Source organism: Vespa velutina, chromosome 25, assembly GCF_912470025.1.
Source record: "Vespa velutina chromosome 25, iVesVel2.1, whole genome shotgun sequence".
In the NCBI taxonomy this organism is placed as follows: domain Eukaryota; kingdom Metazoa; phylum Arthropoda; class Insecta; order Hymenoptera; family Vespidae; genus Vespa; species Vespa velutina.
The window spans coordinates 2,247,365-2,261,615 of record NC_062212.1 but is presented as its reverse complement, the minus strand read 5'-3'; the positions used below and the strand labels follow the sequence as shown (position 1 = coordinate 2,261,615).

General features: G+C 30.3%; 1 protein-coding gene and 7 non-coding genes across 15 annotated transcripts in view; all 8 read right to left on the bottom strand.

Moving 5' to 3' along the window:
• LOC124957243 (fatty acyl-CoA reductase wat-like) overlaps positions 1 to 6,419 on the bottom strand; it is a 40,634-nt gene extending 34,215 nt beyond the window's left edge. The window contains exons 1-7 of one of the 8 annotated variants that reach the window (XM_047514087.1): positions 6,136 to 6,418; positions 5,730 to 5,853; positions 4,971 to 5,652; positions 2,111 to 2,634; positions 1,945 to 2,030; positions 1,653 to 1,880; positions 1,462 to 1,582 (exon numbers count right to left, since the gene is read on the bottom strand). The gene's annotated coding sequence lies outside the window, so the exon portion shown is untranslated. Of the gene's footprint in view, positions 1 to 1,461; positions 1,583 to 1,652; positions 2,635 to 4,970; positions 5,653 to 5,729; positions 5,854 to 6,135 lie in introns of all 8 variants that reach the window. The other 7 variants (XM_047514085.1, XM_047514083.1, XM_047514082.1 and 4 more) reach the window with 7 other exon arrangements.
• Positions 6,420 to 7,683: 1,264 nt separating this feature from the next.
• Positions 7,684 to 7,803, bottom strand: LOC124957471. Its single transcript, XR_007103574.1, has one exon. It is a non-coding gene; the product is annotated as a 5S ribosomal RNA (ribosomal RNA).
• Positions 7,804 to 7,951: 148 nt separating this feature from the next.
• Positions 7,952 to 8,071, bottom strand: LOC124957470. The gene has a single exon (XR_007103573.1). It is a non-coding gene; the product is annotated as a 5S ribosomal RNA (ribosomal RNA).
• Positions 8,072 to 8,372: 301 nt separating this feature from the next.
• LOC124957469 lies at positions 8,373 to 8,492 on the bottom strand. The gene has a single exon (XR_007103572.1). It is a non-coding gene; the product is annotated as a 5S ribosomal RNA (ribosomal RNA).
• A 142-nt stretch (positions 8,493 to 8,634) lies between these two features.
• LOC124957468 lies at positions 8,635 to 8,754 on the bottom strand. Its single transcript, XR_007103571.1, has one exon. It is a non-coding gene; the product is annotated as a 5S ribosomal RNA (ribosomal RNA).
• A 304-nt stretch (positions 8,755 to 9,058) lies between these two features.
• Positions 9,059 to 9,178, bottom strand: LOC124957452. The gene has a single exon (XR_007103556.1). It is a non-coding gene; the product is annotated as a 5S ribosomal RNA (ribosomal RNA).
• A 304-nt stretch (positions 9,179 to 9,482) lies between these two features.
• LOC124957483 lies at positions 9,483 to 9,603 on the bottom strand. Its single transcript, XR_007103585.1, has one exon. It is a non-coding gene; the product is annotated as a 5S ribosomal RNA (ribosomal RNA).
• A 4,310-nt stretch (positions 9,604 to 13,913) lies between these two features.
• Positions 13,914 to 14,033, bottom strand: LOC124957466. Its single transcript, XR_007103570.1, has one exon. It is a non-coding gene; the product is annotated as a 5S ribosomal RNA (ribosomal RNA).
• Positions 14,034 to 14,251: the final 218 nt, after the last annotated feature.

The window sequence follows — 14,251 nt, the reverse complement described above, 5'->3', positions numbered from 1 at the left end:
ACCTCAGTATACCTTACTCTTTTATATTCGTTTTTTTTTTTCATTTCATTTCCATTTACCTCGTCGACGACTTACTCATACTATAGAAGTTTCATTTAATATATATTGTCGACCAACAATTTTACTCAAAATTTATCTTACGTTATTTCGTAATTGGATGTGGAAACAATATTTTCCCTAATGCGAAACAAAAGTGCATTGATCACGAGTTTGCCGATGATCGATGTGTTAAAAAAAAAAAATGACGAATATAAATATGTATGTAAAAGCATAGTTCGTAGCTTCAGTTTTTAACATTTCCTTTGAAAAATTTATCGTATCTTTTAGACTTCGAACGTTAATAGTTATAACCGATTTTATTTTCTCATTAAATCTCACGGTCGCCGTGACATGAAAATTAATGAAGACATTTTATGTCGTCTCATCGGTATTATCGAGATACCGAGTTTTTGTAAGCTACAATCGCCTTCGATTGTGATTATACGACATTGAAATCTTGATTCATTCTTTTTAAATGTGGAAAATAAATGAAAAATGTGCATTGTATAGCTGTTAATCTTCCTAGTCATGTATACATACTTAGTATCATAAATACCTATTTCAAGGAAAACAACTTTCTGTTACTTTTTATACGTTCAACATTAACAAAACAAAAATAATTGATGTATTAATTTTCTTCTTCTTATATTTATTAAATACTAAATAATAAATACTAAATCTTGAATGGGTAAAAAAATATATAAGTCAAATTCTGATCAAATGTATATGTCAAATTTCAAAATAATGGAATCAGAACACTAATATATTCTATATTGTAACTTTGCTTATAGTAACTACAATGTTTAAATCAATTGAACTTTCTTGTTATTTTATTTGAGATTTTAATAATATATGTCAAAAAATTGATATAAATTAAATTATATTATTTTGTTTCTTCGTTTAAAATTTAATCTAAGTATAATGCATGTATACTTATATTTAAATCGTTTAACGATTACGCATTAATATATTATATACATATATTAAATTGTTAAGTATTTTGTGATTCGTATCATTATATACAATTACAGAAACACAAAGTTTAGCTACATCGTATGTTCATTCTTAATCAAATAAATAAAATTTAGGTAAAAATGTCGTCATTTAAAAAAAGAAAAAAAAAAAAAAAAGGAAGAAAAAGAATGTTTCAAAACGATTATGACGTATATTTTTTAAGTTCAATGAACCGAGATATATATATTATCAATTATCATGATCTATAATCTAACATTTGATTATAAGTGCTTTTGTATAAAATTAATGATAGTAAATTTGACTTATATTTTTTTCTTATCAACAAAATATATATCACAAGAAAATAAATCAAAGAAATATATATGACAAGAAAATGGACAATCTTTAAGTTGAATAAGGATGAAATAACAATATAGAAGTAACAATAATTGGATCACAAGAACTCACGAAATCTTCAATGAATTCTTCCTTGCGTTGACGTACATGTGCATCTCTCCATTGTTCACGGTACTTTCTCTTAAGGATCATATAACACCATTGGAAACAGTCATCCTTGGGAACCTATCGGCTAAACAAAACGCATAGATAAGAAATACATGGCCACCTTTGTCTGAACTTATGCATTCTTAGTAAAGTACCTGGGTTTCGATAATGTGTCGACTCGGCCAATAAATAAACAGTAAAAGTAGAAGCCTAGGCTCAATAAGCTAAGGGCTATCTGCGCCTAGCCTTGAACTATTCATTGTCATACTCCAATCACGATCATTAGAACAAAGGAGCACACATGGAATGTTCAAACATTCCAACGAACTATCTCCGACCAATGGGGCATTTATTCTTTTCCTTTCCATAGGTCAAACTCCGCCCTAAACCGATCTCATTTAAGTTTACGTGGATAGTTCAAAATAGACAAAAAGGCAGTCAAATTACATCTTTCAGACTCACAACATCTGAGGAGTCAAGTTCCATCTTTCAGACTCACAACGTCTAAGCTCTCAAGCAATCAGTTCAGCTAACTATGCATCATACAAGAGACATACAAACAATTGTAACTCATCCAATCAAATACACGATGAGATTTACATATCGCAATTACTTCTCCATTTCTCACGGGATCCTTTGAAAGAACTCGCGTTCTCCCATTAATTTGCTGGAACGCGGCGAGCAGTATTTTGCTAATGGCCTACAACGGTATCCTAGCCTAATGCCGCCGCCTTTTATTCATCGCGACCAGTGGATTTCTATAGTTCGAACAACAAGGACAAGACGGCGGACATTTCCTCCGTGCGAATCGTCTGTCATCGCTGGTCCGGTGCGAGAAGCGCATTTTCAAAAAAGCTCTCGTCAATAATCACAACACACATTGTTCCCTTTTTTTGAACGTATCAAAAGATAAATTCAGCTGATATCGAGATATATTATATCTCAACAATTTCTCGATCAATAATTTTCCAATAAAGTTTATTCCTCAGATTATAAATATACTTTGGCCATAGTAAAATTCCTAAATGGATTTGGAATTTTACTTTTTTCCTAAATAATTGTTGACGTTCTTAAAAAACACTTCTTGTTCAATCTCTTTTAATGACACTTCCATCGTTTCTATTTTTCCAAATTAATCTGTAAACATAATAATAATCGTAAACATAATAGTAATCGTAAACATAAACATAGAAAACTTCTCTATTTTTCTATCATATTCATTGATTTTAATTTTCTTTTTTTCTTCTCTTTTAACACAAATGTTTTTTAATTCTAAGATTAAAAATCTTAGAATTAGACTGATAATTCTATTAACTCAATATCAAAGCATCCATACTAAGAAAACTCAAGTGTCTTTTTAAGAAGATTAAAATGGAACGTTTAATTATTTTTCACAAATTTTTTATTCTAATATTTACTCTTTTTAATTATTTCTTTGAATATAACCAGAAGATCGATTATGATCGTTGCGATTAATTCGAGAGAACAAAAAAAAAAATATTTTCATTAAGTATTATTTATTTTTGTGAATTATTTTTAAATATTTTAAAAATAACACGCTCATATTATAAAATAATAATATTTCTCATATATTTTATTGATTACTGTAACAAATTTATTATAAAAAAAACTATTTAAAAGGATGAAATATTAACACCGGTAAAAATCAAGTATTAATTATAATATTCGATTTTTTTCACATCAATTGTTCATCGTACTTTTCAGAGATTTTAGAATCACTTTAACACATTGCGTGCCAAGCCATTTTTGTCTGACTTGTCGTTCAGGCCATTTGATATTTTGACTAAAGAAAAAAAATAACTGCGTGTACCACCGGTGGTACACGTGGTCTAAAGATCAAGTTTAACGTGTACCACCGGTGGTACACATGGCACGGAACGTGTTAAGAAACTAACTAGGTGATATCGGATCTAGACATGCTATTCCCATAATTCTAAATTATTTTTATACTTTTATTTATTTGATTAATATCTTTAATAATTGATAATAAATATTTTGTAAAATAAATAATGAATATTTTGATCAGATTTGTCTTTAAGATTTATCATATCATATTATGAACTATTTATCATATTTTATTATAAATATAAATGTTCAAAAATAATTACTCAATAAATAACGAACTTGTTTTTAACACTACAGTAAGATTTAGAGGAACCTGTATAGTAATTGATGATCCACGATAAGATATACTTAATTTTAAATTTATGTATTGCTGTTTTTAATATTTAATTAAGTTAGATAGAAATATAATTTATAAAATTTAATAATGTAAAATAATTCAAGTCAAAATATAGTTTAATTAATATTAATATGGGTTACAGTTAATTTAATTATTCGATTAAAAAATTTAATTTTTTTTTATGAAAATGGATTCAAAAGTAAATTTAATAAATTAAATATGTACAAATTGCCCGTCACTTTCAATAAAATGGAATAAGTCGTAACACATATGATTCAAATCAAAACTATTCTTTTTTTCCTTTTTTTGAGATAATATTAAAAAGTTCCTTACCGATGAAAAAACAAAATAAAAATTGTTATACACGATTAACTATTTCACACATTCAATATTCAAAATTCAATATTAAACACAATACGTTCTGTCTTAGTAGATGATAACAGTATTTACATAGATCCATTGATGTGACAAATTATGAGAATATGATAAGTAAATTTAAATTTATTATAATGTAAACATTTGTTGGTCATTATTCATAATGACTGAGCATTATAAATAGTAGACGTCTTAATCATTCAGCCATAACACACACACACACACACACATACATACACACACATTTCCAAATTGGAAAAGTGGAAACAGTAATAGTACAACATAGAAAACATTAAGAGGGATATTATAAATTATTAATACTAAATTTACTAATCATTTTCTCAAGAAAAGTTGCATTCAACTTAATGAAACTTTCACAAACTATTTATATATACTTTATGAATTTACTTTGAACCAACTCTGAATTTACTGAATTTAGTTTCATTGAAATATCAACAATAGGAATTAAGACAAAATGTTTTCCACCTTCATAAATCTTATTATTTTTCTTTACATTTTTATCTGAAATATTTTTATAATAATTTTTAATTGCAAATATCTCTATCGATATCTCTAATATTTTAATATAATATTATTATTATTTAGTTGTAATATCACAAGAATAAACTCTTGAAAAATTAAGAGTCAATTTTAAATAGTTCATGAGAGAACGGTTCATTTATTTGAAAGAATGAAGAAATTGTGATTAAAGAATAATTTAAATAAAAACTTACTTTTTAATAAAAAAAAAAAAAAAAAAAAGCAATTAAAACCATCCACCGCTGTAATGTTTATATCCTTCTGTATTAACCCAATGAATTTTATTTCATCTTTTCAAAGATCTTGCCTTTGTAGACAATATTTAAAGTTATAGCTTTACTTTTATCAAACTTACTTTTTATTCAGTTCCTTTAGTATGACCATTTTATCCCTTATCTCTTCCAATCTGCTTGAATTATCATCATTAAATAGGATGACAGCATCATATACTCCAAGCTTCAATGTATGAGACTCTACGAATACATTTTTTGGTATTCTTGTTCATATAACATTATTGAACAATTCATTAACATAGTACTTTCTCTGCAAGACATTTCTTCACTAGATCTGAATTTATCAAATCTCTGTAAAATGACCTCACAGTCAATATAACAGGCTCAGGTAAAGTATTATTGTAGATATAGCTCTGCTCCAACTATTTTATAATTACACCAATTGATTGAAGAAAAGTTTTGAAGTAGCATGTCATCCGTTAAAACTATATGCAAGAAGATTGTACATCCAGCTTTTTTTAATAACATCCAGATCATATTCATAGTATCTTATAATATGATCATAATAATTTGGAATCCATGGCATTGTTTGTGAAAGACTATCTTACTGTCAAAAAACAATGTCTCAGACAACTCTTTCTTCCTCAGTCTAAGTCTTGTTTCCATTCTTTTCATTATCCTTGTTGTTATCCGATTACTCATGGCTTTTACAATTTCTAAGAGAAATTATTGAACATTAAAAACTTATACATTTCTTTTAACGACATCTTCAATGATGTTTTCATTTTTCCTCCAAACTGCAAACTGTAAATTAAAAAATCATTGAATACCAAATTAAGAAAACTAGAATCTATAATTATATTAATATTTTCATCACTTACGTAGTCTTATTTAAATACGCTTCATCAGACTTTACAAGACACATTTTTGAAAAACTTGAAAATACAGAAGTTTGCATTGTTAATGTATTCAGTGAATTTTTAATCCTAACCTCACTGACAACATCTAAAATAAGAGAATAAGTACTGTAGCACCAATTTCCTTAATTTTTTTACTGTTTTAAACAATCCTTCAACACCTATCATTGTTAAATGTAATAAATGTTAAATATGAATTGAAACATAACCAAGTTATAAGGGAAAAAATTGTATTCACATCATAAACAACGCATAGCACTTCGTTGGTCGATCGTCAATTAAATTACAAAAATACAAAAATAAAAAAAAAGGACAAAAACAAAATAAAAATTCCAATGATACTATTTTTATAATAAAAAATCAAGGTTACCTAGTTTTTATCAAATAACATTTTAAGATTATCTTCTTATTATCATATAACTTTTCTCTACGAAATAGCATAGATCAAATCGATCGTAAATTCAATGATGTAGGAAAAAGGTACGTTTATCCAATAATTCGCTGGAAAAATTGTTTCTAACCTAATAATTATTCTTACGAACGTATAAATCTAATATTAACGTTATTAAAGAATATTTTCTCGATGAATATAAATAGTAATCTCATTTTCACAATATTTAATTGCAACGTAGTAGAGTTCAGTTGCGTCATGAAGCACGCACCGTCAACAAAGAGCGGCAACACCGACAGGCGATTGACCAATCATATGGCGACGAAACAACCAATGAAAATGCATAACACGACATAGACTTTTATTAAAGACAAAAGAAGCCCGCAGAAAGGATCGTTCATTTGCGATCTGTACGCGTTAGTGATAATATGTGATTATTAAAAATATATATTTGCAAGGGAAAATCTTGAATGCGTAAATTCAGAAAAATATGAAACATTCAAGATATGCAGATTGTATATAAATATGTATTAGGCAATTTTATTTTCCTGCACATATTCACTCCAAGGAGATAAGATCGACTACTGAAAATTCGTCTATTTTTAGATTTTAAATTGTAAGTAACAAACCGTAACAGATAGAACACATAGTTTCAGATAAAAATTATTTCTTTTAATTACGACTAACATTCGACGAAATACATATCAATTATTTATATAATTGGAAAAAAAGTTATAAACAAAAGTATTAATAATTTTTTCTAAAATTTATTTATTCTTGTAAAATCAATATGGTTAATTATTAATATATTAGGCTTATACTAGTTTTATAATTTTTTAAGGATAATTAATTAAAATATTGGATTAATTGAAATAATATAAGGTATTCCATAAGAAAAACTTAATGTCATTAAACTTGCGGTTTAATCAGAAGTAGAATATTTTCATATACAATTCAAGATATATGATCTCTTGAAATGATATACATTTTATGAATCCTGACATATCGACTTCTTCATATACGGAATCTAACATTATTTCTGGATCAAAATCGTTGTTTAATTTACTACCATTGTTCGATAACTGTTTACGGTCGTGATCGTCTAGCGTAAATTGAGGAAAATGAAATAGCTCGATCTGTGCTCTTTTCGTCTATATACATTATGTATCAATAGAAATCAAACCACTAGGCGATATAAACGAAAAAGAACAATAAAAAAAAAAAAAATATAGTATTTCATTCGCTAAGAATTATTTCAACTAGTTGTACAAATCTTCCTTCCCTCAAAAGCATTAGATGAAATAAAGTTTTTCGTCTTAGCTGGAATGTTGTACGACGATAAAATCGTCCGTCTAAACGAAAAGTGTTATAGGGTCGATACTATTTACGATAGACTTTTTTTGCAATCTGAGTCACTGGTCTCGATCCGCTGCAGACGCAATGTGGCAAGTGACGTGTACGATGATGCATATTATTTGATCCTGGCATTGATTATAAAAAAAAAACAAAGAAAAAGAGTAAAAAGAATGTCAACAACACACGGTGTTCCCAAGCGGTCACCCATCCAAGTACTAACCGTGCCCAACGTTGCTTAACTTCAGTGATCGGACGAGAACTGGTGCTTTACAACGCGGTATGATCGTTGACTTGTGAATTTTATCCTATTATATGTATTTTTACTTCTAAAAAATTGATTTATTCTAGAGTATATTTCATTTGTACAAAATATATCATTTGTTGTAGTTTTGGTTGTTTATAAAAAAAAAAAAAAAACAAAGAAAAAGAGTAAAAAGAATGTCAACAACACACGGTGTTCCCAAGCGGTCACCCATCCAAGTACTAACCGTGCCCAACGTTGCTTAACTTCAGTGATCGGACGAGAACTGGTGCTTTACAACGCGGTATGATCGTTGACTTATGAATTTTATCCTTTTATATGCATTTTTATTTAAAAAAAATTGATTTATTCTAGAGTATATTTCATTTATACAAAGTATTTTATGCCCGTTAAGTAAAATGTAGTGTACCATATAAAAAAAGGGTACATACAAAATTCTTTAGTTTCTTCGCTTTGTTAAGAAGTAAGATTGCGATTAACGAAACAGGCATCTTAGATTCGGTGCAGATAAGTAGAAGTGACGTACAATGACGCATATCATTTTATTGTAATTTTTAGGTTGTTTATAAAAAAAAATAAAAAAGAAAAGTAAAAAGAATGTCAACAACACACGGTGTTCCCAAGCGGTCACCCATCCAAGTACTAACCGTGCCCAACGTTGCTTAACTTCAGTGATCGGACGAGAACTGGTGCTTTACAACGCGGTATGATCGTTGACTTGTGAATTTTATCCTATTATATGTATTTTTACTTCTAAAAAATTGATTTATTCTAGAGTATATTTCATTTGTACAAAATATATAATTTTATTGTAGTTTTGGTTGTTTATAAAAAAAAAACAAAGGAAAAAGTAAAAAGAATGTCAACAACACACGGTGTTCCCAAGCGGTCACCCATCCAAGTACTAACCGTGCCCAACGTTGCTTAACTTCAGTGATCGGACGAGAACTGGTGCTTTACAACGCGGTATGATCGTTGACTTGTGAATTTTTTCCTTTTATATGTATTTTTACTTCTAAAAAAAATTGATTTATTCTAGAGTATATTTCATTTATTCAAAGTATTGTACGTCTGTTAAGTAAAATGTAGTGTACCATATAAAAAAAGGAGTACATACAAACTTCTTTAGATTCTTCGCTTTGTTAAGAAGTAAGATTGCGATTAACGAAACAGGCATCTTAGATTCGGTGCAGATAAGTAGAAGTGACGTACAATGACGCATATCATTTTATTGTAATTTTTAGGTTGTTTATAAAAAAAAATAAAAAAGAAAAGTAAAAAGAATGTCAACAACACACGGTGTTCCCAAGCGGTCACCCATCCAAGTACTAACCGTGCCCAACGTTGCTTAACTTCAGTGATCGGACGAGAACTGGTGTTTTTCAACGCGGTATGGTCGTTGACTGATCGGTTCTCTCATTTTATTTGTATTATGATTTGTAAAAAAATTGTTTTATTCTAGAGTATATTTCATTTGTACAAAGTATATTAAGTGCGTTAAGTAAAATGTAGTGTACCATATAAAAAAAAGGAGTACATACAAAATTCTTTAGTTTCTTCGCTTTGTTAAGAAGTAAGATTGCGATTAACGAAACAGGCATCTTAGATTCGGTGCAGATAAGTAGAAGTGACGTACAATGACGCATATCATTTTATTGTAATTTTTAGGTTGTTTATAAAAAAAAATAAAAAAGAAAAGTAAAAAGAATGTCAACAACACACGGTATTCCCAAGCGGTCACCCATCCAAGTACTAACCGTGCCCAACGTTGCTTAAACTTCAGTGATCGGACGAGAACTGGTGCTTTACAACGCGGTATGATCGTTGACTTAACATCTTTATACAGTTCTTGTTGAGCATTCGAAGAAGACGGACGTATGTACCAGTGCTTTTGTGAGAGAAGAAAGACAATTACAAGCCTCCACCAGGAGGGCATAATATAAAGAGGAGGACTTCGATAAGGCCAATAGCAACACAACAAGAAACAACAACCAGAGAACCCTTAAAATTCGAATGCCCCCAATTTATATACAAAATGCTAAGCTGAGGGACATGATCATCTTGCTTATCGACAACAAGATTAAGAAGGATTCGTTTATAATAAAACAAATAGATAGTGACATGATAAGACTCTCAACTATGGATAATGAAACACACGAAGAATGCATAACTGTCTTAAAATCTAAAAATCAGAAATTCCATACATTTACGCCTAAACACGCTAAATGTAAGACCTTTGTGGTAAAAGGAATTAGGGGAGGATTCGACACTACTGACGTCTCAACAGCGCTTAACGAACTCAACATGAGAAACGTTAAAATAACTAAAACCAGCAAACTATGGTTGATAAACAAAACCCAGAGAAGTACCACTTCATAATTCAAGTCGAATGCAACAGCGATCTACAAGAATTAATTAAAAATAAAATACTACTCAACCAAAAGAATAAGATGGGAGGAGCTTAGACGACCCAAAATATTCCAATGCAAAAACTGTCAAAAAGTGGGGCATGCCAGCTCTAACTGCAATATGGGGTACAGATGCGTAAAATGTGCCCAATCCCACGAACCGGGTAAATGTTTGCTGAGCAATTGCTCAGAAAAAGAAAAACTTAAGTGCGCAAATTGTGGCCAAAACGGACATCCAGCATCGTACCTTGGATGTCCATTTATGAAAATGGTAATGGAAAAAAAAAAGAGAAAGAAATAAAAGACAAGCGAGTAATGGATAAAATAAACAAAGTTAATAAAGTCACGGACCCAAAGATCTTATACGCAAACATAGTGAGGAACAATGATAAAATAAATGTTATACCAGAACAAGATAACCAGAGGCCAGCCAATAACATGATTCAAACAATTCACCGAAGTAGTCAACATAAGTCAGTACAACATCAGGAAAATAAAATCAATAACGAGAATAACGATATTAATATAAATCAAATATTAACCATGCTGAAGGATAGTCTGATGGAAATCAAGGCGCTATTTCAAGAAAGCGAATTGGCGTAAGCTGGCTAAGTATATGGACGCGAAAATACAGAATAATACACAGCTTCCTACAAACAGAAATCTAACAATAGAAGAAATTGATCTAAGCATAAAGAATCTAGAACAAATAATCACCGAATCCATCAGGGAAATCATTCCAAAAACGCAAACAAATAGAAATGAGTATTACCACAAATATGTCAGCAATAACATCAAGAAATTACACTCAACAAAGTCCTTTTTAATAAATAGACTATACTTCATAAGATACAAAAGCCTGTATAACTACTCCAAACAGGAAGTACAGAGTATCAAAAGAACAATTAAAGACATTAATAAACATTTACAAATAGAAATATCAAAATCTGTCACTTCATATTGGTCTTCAATTGCTAAGAACATAAACTACAGAGATGCAAACGAATTTTTCCCGACCATCAACAAATACCTAAGACCGAAAAAACACACAAACATTGAGAATTTCCGACTAGATATTAACAAAAACGAATTCAATCAAGAGATTGATAGAATAATGCCGCATCTGGTATACGAAGACGAAATACATATCACCGATCCATTATTAAAACTGGAGGTCATGGGCAGGTACCTTGAAAGTATAAACTTGCCGAGGTATACTGACGAAAATACCTTCACCAAAAAGAAAGCAGATGAAACCGCACAAAAATACTAAAAAATCATTGGTAAAATGTGGAATACCAATTCCACCTTTACGATCTTCTCGGAATAATTCCCAGCGGACGACCAACCACAAAACAAGAATGAAATAAATTATTTCTTTTCTCATACCGATGTCGGAGCAATCATAAGGAAATTAAGAAATAAAATTTCCTATGGTCTCGACAACATACCATCAATAGTTATAAAAAAGTCTACCACTATCAGCAATCATTGAGTATAGAATCATTTTTAACAATGCCATAAATCATGCATACTTTCCTACGAGATGGAAATAGGCTAAAATCCTACCGATACTGAAAAAAAGGGAAAAACCCGGAAGAACCACAAAGTTACAAATCTATTAGCCTAACTATGAGTATTAGCAAAATATTTGAAAAAATCATCAAGCTAAACATAATGGACCACATTAATAAGCACAATACAATACCGAATAATCAATTCGGATTCAAAGCTAAAATATCTACTACGCACGCGATACATAAGTTAACATCCGATTTGAACAACTACCTGCATAAGGAATACGCCATCGGAGCGGTTCTTTTGGACTTAGAAAAAGCATTCGACTCCATTTGGAAGAACGGTCTTATACAGAAACTTGAGGATTATCAATTTCCAGTGGAGTTAACGCTTATGATCGCTAACATGATAGAAGGGAAAACATTCCGCACGTGGGACAACACCAATATCTCGCTGAAATCCTACAAAATATTAGAAGGCCTATAGGAAGGTACAGTCACTTCGCCGATCCTGTTTAACATTTACAATAGTGAACTAATAAACAAGTTTGGAATGAATAACACCGAAAAATTACATTCAATCGCTTACGCTGACGACCTAATAATCTACAAAGCAGATATTTATATAGAAAGAATCAGAGATACTCTACAGACAGTTATAAATAATATAAACAATTACTACAAAGAATGGAATCTAAAGTTAAATCCAAACAAAAGTGAAGTAATATTTTTCAGAAGACCGGTCAAACAGATCAAATACACAGCAGTTAAAAAGATAGACAGAACTAAATTAACAGCAATAGATAATCACACCAATGAGATAATAGGGATACTTAAGAAAAGAATAGTGAAATACCTGGGAGTTCATCTTGATCACTTATTAAGATTCAATAAGCATCACGTACTGCAATTAGAGAAGGCAAGGATAGCATTCAAAATGAACTCACGAATTTTCTACAATAAGAATCTTTCGACGAAAACAAAAATTATTTGTTATGGACTATTGGTGAGACCTATCGTAACGTACACAGCATCTTTACTATGGAACACAGGTCCAACAATAATCGAAAAAGGCAGAAGATTTGAGAGATCTTGCTTGAGATCGTGCATGAGGATGCATCGAACCGCCGAATCAAAATACAAAAAGAGAATTAAAAACGAAATCATATACAACAACGCCAACATAAACAGAATCGACTGCTTTGCACTCAAATTAACTAGAAGATATTTCAGTAACATAGAGAGGACAAATAACAGTATAATCACAAATCTTATCACATACGATGAGAATGCAATTCGAAGTAAACTGAAGACAGGCTACATCCCAACGGAACTGTTTACATATTGTGACAAACAGGGTCTAATTCAAGACCACAATAACCTACTGCTAATATATCACCGTCGCAGACACGCAGCGAATAAGCAAATTTACAACATGAATACGGAAGATATGCAGGAGAATCTCATATTCTCGACAGCACTACATGATAAAGATGTTAAGGACACAGACAGACTAAATAAAAAAGATTACTGGCTACAAAAAGACGCAAAGTTCATAGACGATCTGCGTCGAAGAACGAGGTTTAAGAAGTAATTACTTCTCAAGACTGATCACCAAAAATGTCCAAAACAAAATAGGATAAATAGGCAATGCTAAAAATTAAAAGAAACACACTACTTGAACAGGAAACTGATAACTTACAGTCTAATTGTACATATGGTTTATATGACCCCATTGTAAATAATCCCCCCCCCCGTAGTTTAATTATCATAAGTGCTAGAGGAGGTAAAGAGTTTTATAACCACTAATTTTTTACTATACCAACATACATATTGTACTGTCACTGAACATTTAACCACTGTTATAAGATTAATTAAGATTCAATGATAAGGAGTCCTATGGAGATTTATCGTATAGATAACTTATAGCATTAGTATTAAGATAATACTGGTAAAAGTCTTTTAAGTTAGATTATACTTATGTATATATAAAGAGACGTGAAAGATAAACAAACTTTTAAAACAAAAAAAAAACCAGAACTGATGTTGCGTACGCGGTATGGTCGTTGACTGATCAATTCTCTCATTTTATATGTATTTTTACTTCTAAAAAAATTGTTCTATTCTAGAGTATATTTCATTTGTACAAAATACATCATTTTATTGTAATTTTGGTTGTTTATAAAAAAAAAACAAAGGAAAAAGTAAAAAGAATGTCAACAACACACGGTGTTCCCAAGCGGTCACCCATCCAAGTACTAACCGTGCCCAACGTTGCTTAACTTCAGTGATCGGACGAGAACTGGTGCTTTACAACGCGGTATGATCGTTGACTTAATAACTTTATTATATTATTTGATATTTCCTTGCTCCTTAAGATTGATTTATTAAAAAGAATTTTTCATTCTTATTAAGTGTATTAAGTCTGTCACGTAAACTGATGTATATGATCAAACAGAAATTTATATACATACTCTTTATTATATGTTATATATATGTTTTCTTAGATTCTTCGCCTTGTGAAGAAATAAAATTGCGTTCAAAGACACATG